This window comes from Cervus canadensis, chromosome 7 (assembly GCF_019320065.1).
Source record: "Cervus canadensis isolate Bull #8, Minnesota chromosome 7, ASM1932006v1, whole genome shotgun sequence".
NCBI classification, from domain to species: domain Eukaryota; kingdom Metazoa; phylum Chordata; class Mammalia; order Artiodactyla; family Cervidae; genus Cervus; species Cervus canadensis.
The window spans coordinates 34,852,045-34,862,170 of NC_057392.1; the positions used below are offsets into that span (position 1 = coordinate 34,852,045).

General features: G+C 47.5%; 1 protein-coding gene across 5 annotated transcripts in view; it reads left to right on the forward strand.

Annotated features, from left to right (window-relative positions):
* The first annotated feature begins 443 nt into the window (after positions 1-443).
* BOC (BOC cell adhesion associated, oncogene regulated) overlaps positions 444-10,126 on the forward strand; it is an 82,918-nt gene continuing 73,235 nt past the window's right edge. For 3 of the 5 annotated variants that reach the window (XM_043474851.1, XM_043474855.1, XM_043474852.1), the window contains exons 1-2: positions 445-944; positions 5,058-5,149. The gene's annotated coding sequence lies outside the window, so the exon portion shown is untranslated. Of the gene's footprint in view, positions 945-5,057; positions 5,150-8,396; positions 8,445-10,126 lie in introns of all 5 variants that reach the window. The other 2 variants (XM_043474853.1, XM_043474856.1) reach the window with 2 other exon arrangements.

Consider the following 10,126-nt stretch of genomic DNA (forward strand, 5'->3'; position numbering starts at 1 on the left):
TCCTTATAATTTTCTCGACAGCTGCTGCCCCATTTGGGGGTAGAGGGTAGGGGAGCATTTAATAACAAAGTCTACTTTTAATGATTTATGCAATCGTTTGTTTGCAGAATGGAGACCATTAAGAAGGGCGGGGATGCGTATCAGGAAAAGATGTGGGGAGAAGAGATAAGCGAGAGGAGAGGATAGTGTAGGCGAGCTAGGGTCTGAGGTGAAGCTAAAGAGAAAGTGGGGGTTCAGGGGAGCCCTGGGTGTGGGAGAAAGACGACTTTGCTTTTGGCGTGGGAAAGAACAAGAAGTTGGGGGAAAGTACGGGATTCAGGCGCAACAGAAAGAAAATGGGTATTAGGAGAAGAACTGAGTTTGGGGAGACTTTTTTTTTCTTCCAGCTTCCTTTCCAAGACTTTCTTGGCTCCACTTTGCTCCTCCCCTCCTCCCCGCCTCCTCTGCTCCCCCTCCCCCTCGCGCGGTAATGGGAGGCTCCTAGGCAGGAGAAGCAAAAGAAGGAATTGTTTGCGAGTTCAGTCATCCAAAAAAGCTTCTTCCATATGGAGGGAAGGGGTGCGCAGGGCGCGGCGTTCCCTGCCTTGTCCTCCTGCTGCCACCGCCGCTGCCGCAGCTCCCTGCCGCGGGGACCCTGAGCCCCGGCCCGCCCGTGTCAGCCGTCGCGAGCGTACACTCATACACGCGCGCACACACACACACTCACGCCTGCCGCAGCCACACGCGCCCGCACGCCCCCCCACCCCACCCCCTCCGGCCGGCAACTTCTCCGTCCGGGTCTCCTTTGTTGCTCCCGCTGCGGCCGCCCTCCTGTTTTGTGTGTCCCTGGGTGTCACTGTGCGGGTTGTGTGTCCGGCGGCCCCGGGCTGTGTGGCTCTCTCCGCGCCCACGGCGCTGGCCCCCGGGCCCCGGCTCGCCCTTCCTAGGAGCCGGCTGCACCAGAGGTGAGTCACGTCGCTGAAGTTTGTTTTCTTTTCATAAAAAGTTGTGTTTGTTGGTTTGGGGAGGGGAGGGGGCGGGTTGGCTGCGGCAGGCCGAGCGGTGCCGAGGAAGCGCCGGCGGGTGGCTGATGGGGACGCGCCGGCGGCGGGAGCGGTCCGAGCGCTCTGCCCGCGGGCTATGGCGGGGGGCTGCGGCCCAGGCTGGCGGCGGGATGCCGGGCTGCCGTCTCCGGGCCCGGGAGCTCTGCGTCTCGTTCCATGCAGGCGCGGTCTGGCGGATCATTCCCGGAAGCTTCTCTTGTGGAAGAAGGGCCCGGACAGCCTCCCAAACTTCCCCTGAAGGTTGACACCAGGTCCAGGCTCAGAGCGCAGCAGGGCCGTGGGGAGAAGCCCACATGAAGTCTACAAATACACAAAACTATCGCACGCCCCTTTGGCCTCTTAGTGGGGTCGGAGTTTACCGTCTTGGGGTTTAAAAAAAAAATTTTTTTTTTTAGATAGACTGAACGGACTGGAAGCAAAACAGCGCCAGGAAAACATCCCCCGCTGGAAAGGTGGAAGGGGCGAGGCTGAAGTGGGGGTGTCCAGAGGTGTCTGTGCACTTGGAGCAGCGTGCGGTCAAATGTGTGTGTGTGTGTGTGTGTGTATGTGTATGTGTGTTTTCGTGCACAACGTCCTCCTGGGGTTGTGCTCTTGCGGGGGTTTGTTTGTGTAACTGTGAGAGGTGGGGAAATGATCCCTTGGAACAAATGAGAAGGGGCTGTGGGGAAAGGCAGGAAACCCAAGAGGAATTTTTTGCTGGATTTTTGAAGGCTCTGCTTAACTTTCAGGATGCCAGGGTTAGTTTGCTCTTCCAGATGGTAAGATAATTGGGGGTTGGGGGGTGGGGAGAGAACTGGAGGAGATTAAGGAGCCCTGGGGATTTGTTTGCTTAGTTTTGTTTTGGGGATGGGGTTACAGTGGCAGGGTTCCTTGGAAGGTTGTGTGCCTCCAGAGATGTGGCAGTAGAGCTAAGAATACCCAAACCACACACCAGCAATCCTAAACAGGCACTTTCTGGGTGTGGTGGGGTATTCTGCCTTCCCCCATCCCTTCTCAGCAAGCTCGGATGGATTCGAATAAGTTTTTGACCCGGAGTTACCTCTTTGAATGAACTGAGTGAAAAGTATGTTTTGGTTTCAGGCCCTTGTGCCACCTCCAGGTGCCCTGTACCCAGCTCACATTCATCACCTAGATCTTTGTTACCCAGAACTTGGCGAACATTGGGTGGTGAATGAATGAAATTTTCAAAATTCTTGAATGCACACACATTTCTAATTTATTCCACAATTGGGCCTGCAGGCAGCCCAGCCCTGTCATGGTTTGTCATCTCTTTGGATATAGCCAATAAATCAGTCTTCATTTTCTCAAGGGCAGCATGAAACAGTCTCCTTGGACGAAGGTGGGGGCTCAGGCTCCCAAACATCTGTGTGACCTGTTTTCTGAACTTTACTTAAAGTGAATCTGAGGCAAGAGTTTGACCATTTTGAGGTGTGTAACAGGTTTCTCAGGAACGTTTCTGAGGTCTTATAATTGGTACTTTTTAATGGTTTCATAATTGAAACCCAGAAGGTTCCCATGGTAACCTTGAAGCACCTTGGGGTCCCTGGGACAGAGGCAGGGGGAGGTGAGGGAACAGCACTGGAGTTACGGTTTTCCTGGAGCATGAGTGTTTGGAGTGAGTGAATGGAAAATGAAAGAAGTAAGAGTTGCTGCTTTGCTGACATTTCCTGCCCACACTTATTGCTCAGAGCTTGGCTCTTTAAGAAGCTGGAGGCCATCTACACCTATAAAATCTGAGGGTTGAGACACTGTCCTGTTTATCCTCTGTCAAGAGATCTCAGAAGAGTAACCTTGCAAGACACATTTTCTCAGGAGAAATTGCCCAAGCCATAGCGTTGGCTTTACTGGGGAGAGGAAGTTGATAGAAGCCAGGATAGTTGGTTCCTTGACCACAGTTGGGATAAGAAGGAGGGGAACAGAGCCCCCCTGCTTAGCTGTTGATTGGTTGGTCAACTTGTGTTAAGAGGGTAATTTATATTCTTTTCCCTCCTCCAAATGGGTCCAGAAATTTTCCTTTCTTTGAAATGCTCTTTCAAATGTTTGGGCTCCTAGTTCTCTTCAGCAGCTTACCTGTGGTTTCCATAGAAGTAAGGAGTAAGAAGGAGTAAGAGATTTTACTCATGAAATAATTCAGTGGACTTTGCCAGGGATCCCCAGTGTGTAAGCTGGCATGGTGAGAAGTGAACCTGGTGGTCATAGTATTCCATGGGACCCTGGGGATCTGAGTTCAGTTTTTGACAAAGTCCCCAGTATGGTTAAGAAATAAGAGTTTTTCCTTCCGTGTCTTTTAAACAAGCGGGAAGAAGCTGAAGAGGACCCAAGTGTACCAGATAATTGCTTCCAGTACTTTCTGGCCTCTGAATAAGAAAGTATTAACCTGGCACCAGAAGATATTGTACATTGGGAGTTTGCTTTCTTTCCTCCAAATTCCAAGCCTCCTTGCTATCTAGGAAAATAAGGTGGGCGGAGGAATGGGAATTGGGGAGGGAGAGAAAAGAAAGTGATTTGGTACAGTTTTTTAAAATGTATTTACTTTAAAATATGGAACTTCTTGTCATCTCCATGCTTCGATTCAGCAAACCATTTAGCAGACGTTTCTAGTCTATCAGACCCCACCCAGACTGGGAGCTTGTTTGTCCCTGAATAGGCTTTCTTAGTCAAAGGACGGTTCTCCAAAGTACTCCCTCCCCCGATTTTTATTTATTGTACAAACATCTACTAATAATAAAATGTGTTTTAAAATTAGTCATATTCCTATACTATAACACAACTGTTTCTGCTCATCCATGTGCATACAGACTTTTCACATAGCTGCAATAAAAGTGTAGACTCTCTAGTCAGACAGGCCTGAAGTGTCTCTATACTTTTGACCAAAGGCTCATAGAGAACAGGTATAGCCAGCCTGTCTATCCCCTTTGCTATTGCTGGGAACAAGCTAAATCCTGAGAATGCTCCCACATGGAGCCTTTACATGTAATATTTTCATTTATGAGGCTGAATCAAATATTTGGGGCTGGAGGGTACGATGGAAGATGGAGTTTGTTTTTAATCTAGAAATCCATGTTTACAAAAAGCCTTCCTAAATAGGGCTCTAGCCTCCTTGGAGCCCTCAGGGTTGGAAATGGGTAGAGAAGGGGAGGTGGAATCAGGAAGTAAGGCTTAAAGGATCCATCTCAAGTGGCACTGCCCTAAGGATTAGGAAACTTGGATGGGAGCCCTGGCTCTGCTGTGGACTCCATTCACACTGACCCCATCCACCGAACCGATCGATTCCTGTCTCCATTACTACTGTCAGCTCCTCCCTAAACTTGCCCGGTCTCTCCTGCCCTTCCCTTTATTGTTCTACCGGCCCACCGTCTTTTCCATTCCTGCTACCACCATGCTTCTTCATGCCCTGGACAGTTGTGCTGACACATGGCTGGACTCCCCACTGTCTACCTAATGCCCCTCCATGCCCATCCCCTGCCACCACCCGCCACCACCCATCCTTCATCGGTCCCATAAACAAGTCATCACTCTAAGTTTACAATCTAAATTTCTTGGCTCTGTCTCATGATGATTACCTTGATAGGACCCTTCTACTCCAGCTTGACCCATCTAATAAATGACCCTTGATTTTGGTGTGTGTGGGGTTCATTCCTCACCTGCTGCCCTACCACCCCCAACCCCTTCCCTGTTAGCCCACCTTACTTTGTATGAGGGCTGCTCATAATGTGTTCTTAACAGATATTTGGTAAATATTGATGAAAACGGTAATGGTTTTGTAAGATCAATGACTGTTTTCAATGTAATCCTTATTCTTCATCCATTGTTTATTCCATTTCTAGCAAAGGGCCAGATACCTGGAGATGTAAGGAAGCCTATGATTTAGAAAAAAACAGCCTTTTCTCCGTGTTCTTATTTGTAAAATGTATTAATAAGGAATTAGTCTGGTTTATAGCAATGTACCTTATAAAAAGCAAATACTTTCAAAGTGTTTGTTTATTTTGTTTGAGACACTTTCTTTTTCCTCAGGCCCAGAACAAACTTCCTGGAACTCATGACCCATAAAGTCTTGTCAACATTCACACCGTCTGAGGCTATCAGCAATGAAGTAGAAGAAGCAGGTGAGGTTTTCTGCCCATAGTCTAATATGTCTGGCTGCTTGGATCAGTCATATTTTCATAGTTTGTGTTGCCACGTGAGGATAGAATGTTTCTCATCCTTCAGTATTGGAAGGGTCCAGTTTTGAGTGGAATCTGGACAAAACAGGTTGGTTCAGCTCAGATACTCTTGTAGTCAGAGCTTCTTTTCCCTCGGGTGACCATGTGGACTCCCCTTTCCTGAGCCAAATTCTGTTCAACCTGTTGGATGTAAACCATTTACTATGGATTTGGAGTCTAAGACTACTGTGGAAAAGTCCTGCTTGGGTGTGGGTGAGGAAAGACCTGTGTTCATGTGTCTACCGATGGTATTACAGCAAATGCCTTCTGGTCTGATGTACCAGGCAGTGTTTATCTCACAAAACCTAGAGGGATTCCATGTCGTTCCATCTTCCATCTTCTGAAATAAAGTTAGGAAATAGTTTGTCTTTTCCTAATGGAGAATTTGGCCTTATCTTCAAAGAAGGTCTTTGATGTTTGGGACAGAGTTATTGGGCAGTAAGAGTTTTGAAATCACAGGAGAAAGATGAGAGCCAGTGATTCACAATCAACTTACCTTGCTTGCCAGAGAAAATGTTGAGAAAAGTCTCAACTACTTCTCCTGGATGGTAACAGGAAAGTACATAATATGAGTTGAATTTTTTTAAAAATTATCTAAAAGGAACTGAGCAGCAGAAAATATGTCAAAGAATGCTTATTCTCCTCCAAACTGAGTTTGGACAGCAGTGGACAAGATGAGGGTGATGACTTGTGTGTCGGTTGGAGCCTTCATCCTTTCAACAAGTTTTTTTTTATTGAGTGCCCAGACTAATATCAGAGCCCGCACCTTCCAGAATTCCATGACTGCAGGGAAGGGACATGCAGGGCACAGCAATGCAAACTCCAGTGTGAAAGTTCTTGGGCTGGGTCATGAAGCAAGGCTTCTGAGTGGGGAGAGCTAGTATCTCAGGCTGTCCTAGAGGTCGAGGTGGGGCTGGCAGGACTGAAACATCCTTCCTGCAAATGTACTTTTCCTCAGAGGATAATAGGCTGAAGATTCTTAAGACAGGATATTTCAAGTTCGGAGGTTTTGTTTTTTGTTTTTTGTTTTTTTTTTTAGTAAAGTTAAAAACTGGAATCTCTACAGTGAATACAGAATGTCAGAAATGTGAGTCTTCAACAAGGTTCTAAAAGCAGTGACTGAGTAGCTTTCAGGGAGCAAAGGAGAAACATGTGATTGTCTTTTCTTTCTCATCCCATCAAATTTTAGCTGTGAATGCCAGAAACATGTGTCTGAATTCATCTTTTCACTTTTCAGTTTTGCTTGCCCTTTGTTCTACTGTCTGGGGTAGGTTTGCTTAGTTTCGAAGTCATTCTCAGAGTAGGAAGTGAGGAGATGTTTATTTTAGGGACACATAAAAGTTGCTGGGCTCTCCATTTGCCCAGGACCCTCCTTGACTGCTAAGAGGTGGCTTAGACAGGATGGGAGCTCCAGGTAAGAGGAGGAGGGTGTGTGGAACCAGCTGACCTTGAAGGTTCCCTTGCCCAGGCCAGGCTGAAATTGGACTCTTAAAGGGAGCACTCCCTCACCTTACCTGGCCTGCCAATATTTTTCCAGAATAGTCCCAGCCAAGTGGCTTTACTAGTCTGAACTTACCCAACATTACAATCCCAGCAGGTTTATTAGGTGTGGGTCACAGTTAATTGGAGAGGCAAATTGGGGGGTTCTGAGTTTATTACTTTTCTGTGAAAGCAGAGGTTGCTCTTAATTACTTCACAAAGCATCTCCCCTACTTTTCAGTCTGATGACTATCATCCCACAGAGGTGTGACAGTAGCGCATCCTTTTTTTACACACCTGTGCTCACGTGAGAAGGATTTCGTCATGTAGTCAGTCAACATAGTACCTGCTTTTGCAAGTGAGACCACATAAAGTGATGGAAATTCATGATTGTTTACTTCTGTCATTATGAATGGATGTTTTGTAGTGAACAAATTACATAAAAATCCACTGTGTTACAGCCAAGAGTTAGAGTCTAATGGCTCTTCCGTTGCACAGGCCTGCCAAGCAGTCACCTGCAGCCCTTCCTGGACAGTGTTGGTGGTCTCACCGTCGTGAAGACCGCGTCAGTGCCAGGTGAAAGCCCCACAGTCAGGTGCCTTGTGTTCTGTAGGCTTCTGTTCCAGAGACGCAGGCTGGGTAATCAGGCCCGGCTTTTGCCTGCCTGGACAGTGGCAGCTTGCCAGCACGTTTCACTTAGTGGTCTTCAACAATGGGAGAGAGTGGGGTGGGGAGCTCAGCTCTTCTACCCAAAGGGGAACAAGACGGTTGGCAGCCAATTCCCTGTCACTGAGACACCACAAAGGTCTTGAGTGTGGGTGAAAAGAACCGAACAGGTTGCTGAAAGCAGTATTGTGATGGAGTTCATCTTTGTTCCCCTGATTTTACAAACAAAGCGTTGCACACATGTAGAGATGCTCCCTTAAGAGGGTGAGCATACGTGAGCAGCAGGTGCCCTTCCTTCAGGGCAAGAGGGAAGAATCATTCCCCATTCAGGGAATCATCTATGGACCCCAAGGGCAGGCTGAGACCGGCAGATCCCAGAGCCAAAGAGTCAGCCTTGCTTGCCTCCATCCTCCTTCCAATGATGCAGAGAACAACACCTGCCATTTAGTGAGACCTGCTGCAAACCAAGGTGCCCATGAGCACTGTCCTGCAACACCCCAGCAGTCCTGTGAAGATGGGCAGCATGATCCAGTTGGCAGATAAGGGAACTGAAGCCTAAATGATTGTAGGGACCTGTTGCGGTCTCACAGCTGGTAAGTGGCAGAGCCAAGATTGCATGGCCAGGCTGCTAACTCCAAAACTCAGGCTTTGAGAAGGAAAAAAAAAGTATCCAGACAATCACTCTCTCTAAGCAGAGCTCCCTTAGCTAGGGAAAACTAATTCTTTTGCAGCTAACAAAGTGCAAGGGGCAGGTGGCGGCCCTTGTGAGACTTGCCTTAAGAGACATGAATTGAAAACTGGGGCCACAACTGGAAGGTCCTGACTGGCTTCGCAGCAGTCAAGGCATGAGGGAAGCCGGGTCCTGAGACCCAGCTGATGTCCAGCTCCTTGGGCAGTGCTGAAAGCTGCTGCTGTCTTGGGTCTCTTCTTGGAATGTGTCTCCCGGCTTTTTCTCCCTCTGGGACATCATCTGAACTGGCTGTCTGAGTCTCTGCTTCCACTGCAGGTGCCAACTGAATCCACGGGCTCCTCGGATCTCTGCAAGTCTGATCAAGTAGGTCCTCTGGGCCTCAGAGGGGTGAGGGGGAGAGGGCGTTTTGCCCAGCAGATACTTTTCCTGGTCAGAAGTGGCAGCTTGTGCAGAAAAATACCCTGGGGAAGGAAGTAGCAACTTTGACAGACAGGTAACTGACAGGAGATGGTACCTGCCAGGCAAATACTCACAGAGCAGTCAGCAGAAAGAATTCTACAGGCTGTTACCTGCAGAGCAAAACCAACTCTCCCTACTGGCTTCAGAGAGCCAGGAGATTTGCCTGTGATGAGCCTGCAGTTGCCCTCGGTTCCTTGTTTTTCTTTAATAAATGTGGAAAACCTGAAGCCAGGATGTTCTAGCTTTGTGTATGTGTGTGTGTGTGTGTGTGTGTGTGTGTATGGGGAGGTGCGGGGATGGGACTCAGGACACCTGGGTTTAAGATATAATTATGTGACCAACTAGTTGGATAAACAAGAGGAAATCAAGGGAACTCTGAGCCTTTATTACCTCATCCTCACAAACTGCCTTCTCAGGGCACTATAAGGATGCAGAGAAATGCACAAAGGAACACTTTTGATACAGAGGTTCTACTTACCTCAAAAGCCTCTGGCATCTGTGCTCACCCAAGATGAGTTAGGAGATAAGATACTTGAGGGCACAGGCAGAGGTCAGAGTCTGGGCCAAGGGCTGGGTCTGCTTCTGTGGCTGTGTTTATTTTGTTTTGTTTTCTTTTATTTTTTATTGGAGTATAGTTGATTTAGCATAGCGGACTTCCCTGGTGACTTGTATGGTAAAGATCTGCCTGCAATGCAGAAGACCTGAGTTCGATCCCTGGATCAGGAACATCCCCTGGAGAACGGAATGGGAACCGACTCCAGTATTATTATTATTATTTTTTTTTATTAGTTGGAGGCTAATTACTTTACAACATTGCAGTGGGTTTTGTCATACATTGATATGAATCAGCCATGGAGTTACATGTATTCCCCATCCCGATCCCCCCTCCCACCTCCCTCTCCACCCGATTCCTCTGGGTCTTCCCAGTGCACCAGCCCGAGCACTTGTCTCATGCATCCCACCTGGGCTGGTGATCTGTTTCACTATAGATAATATTCATGCTGTTCTCTCGAAACATCCCACCCTCACCTTCTCCCACAGAGTTCAAAAGTCTGTTCTGTACATCCGTGTCTCTTTTTCTGTTTTGCATATAGGGTTATCATTACCATCTTTCTAAATTCCATATATATGTGTTAGTATGCTGTAATGTTCTTATCTTTCTGGCTTACTTCACTCTGTATGATGGGCTCCAGTTTCATCCATCTCATTAGAACTGATTCAAATGAATTCTTTTTAATGGCTGAGTAATATTCCATGGTGTTATATGTACCACAGCTTCCTTATCCATTCGTCCGCTGATGGGCATCTAGGTTGCTTCCATGTCTGGCTACTATAAACACGATGCTGCGAAACATTGCAGTGCACATGTTCTCTTTTCAGACTGGTTTCCTCGTCATGTAAGCCAGAAGTGGGATTGCTGGGTCAATGGCTAGTTCTACTTTCCATTTTTTAAGACATCTCACACTGTTTTTTTTTCCATAAAAAAAAGGCGGGGGGCTTTCTTTTGTATTTTTTTATTTTTTTTTTTGCCCCATCCCACCAACAGTGTAAGAGGGTTCCCTTTTCTCCACACCCTCTCCAGCATT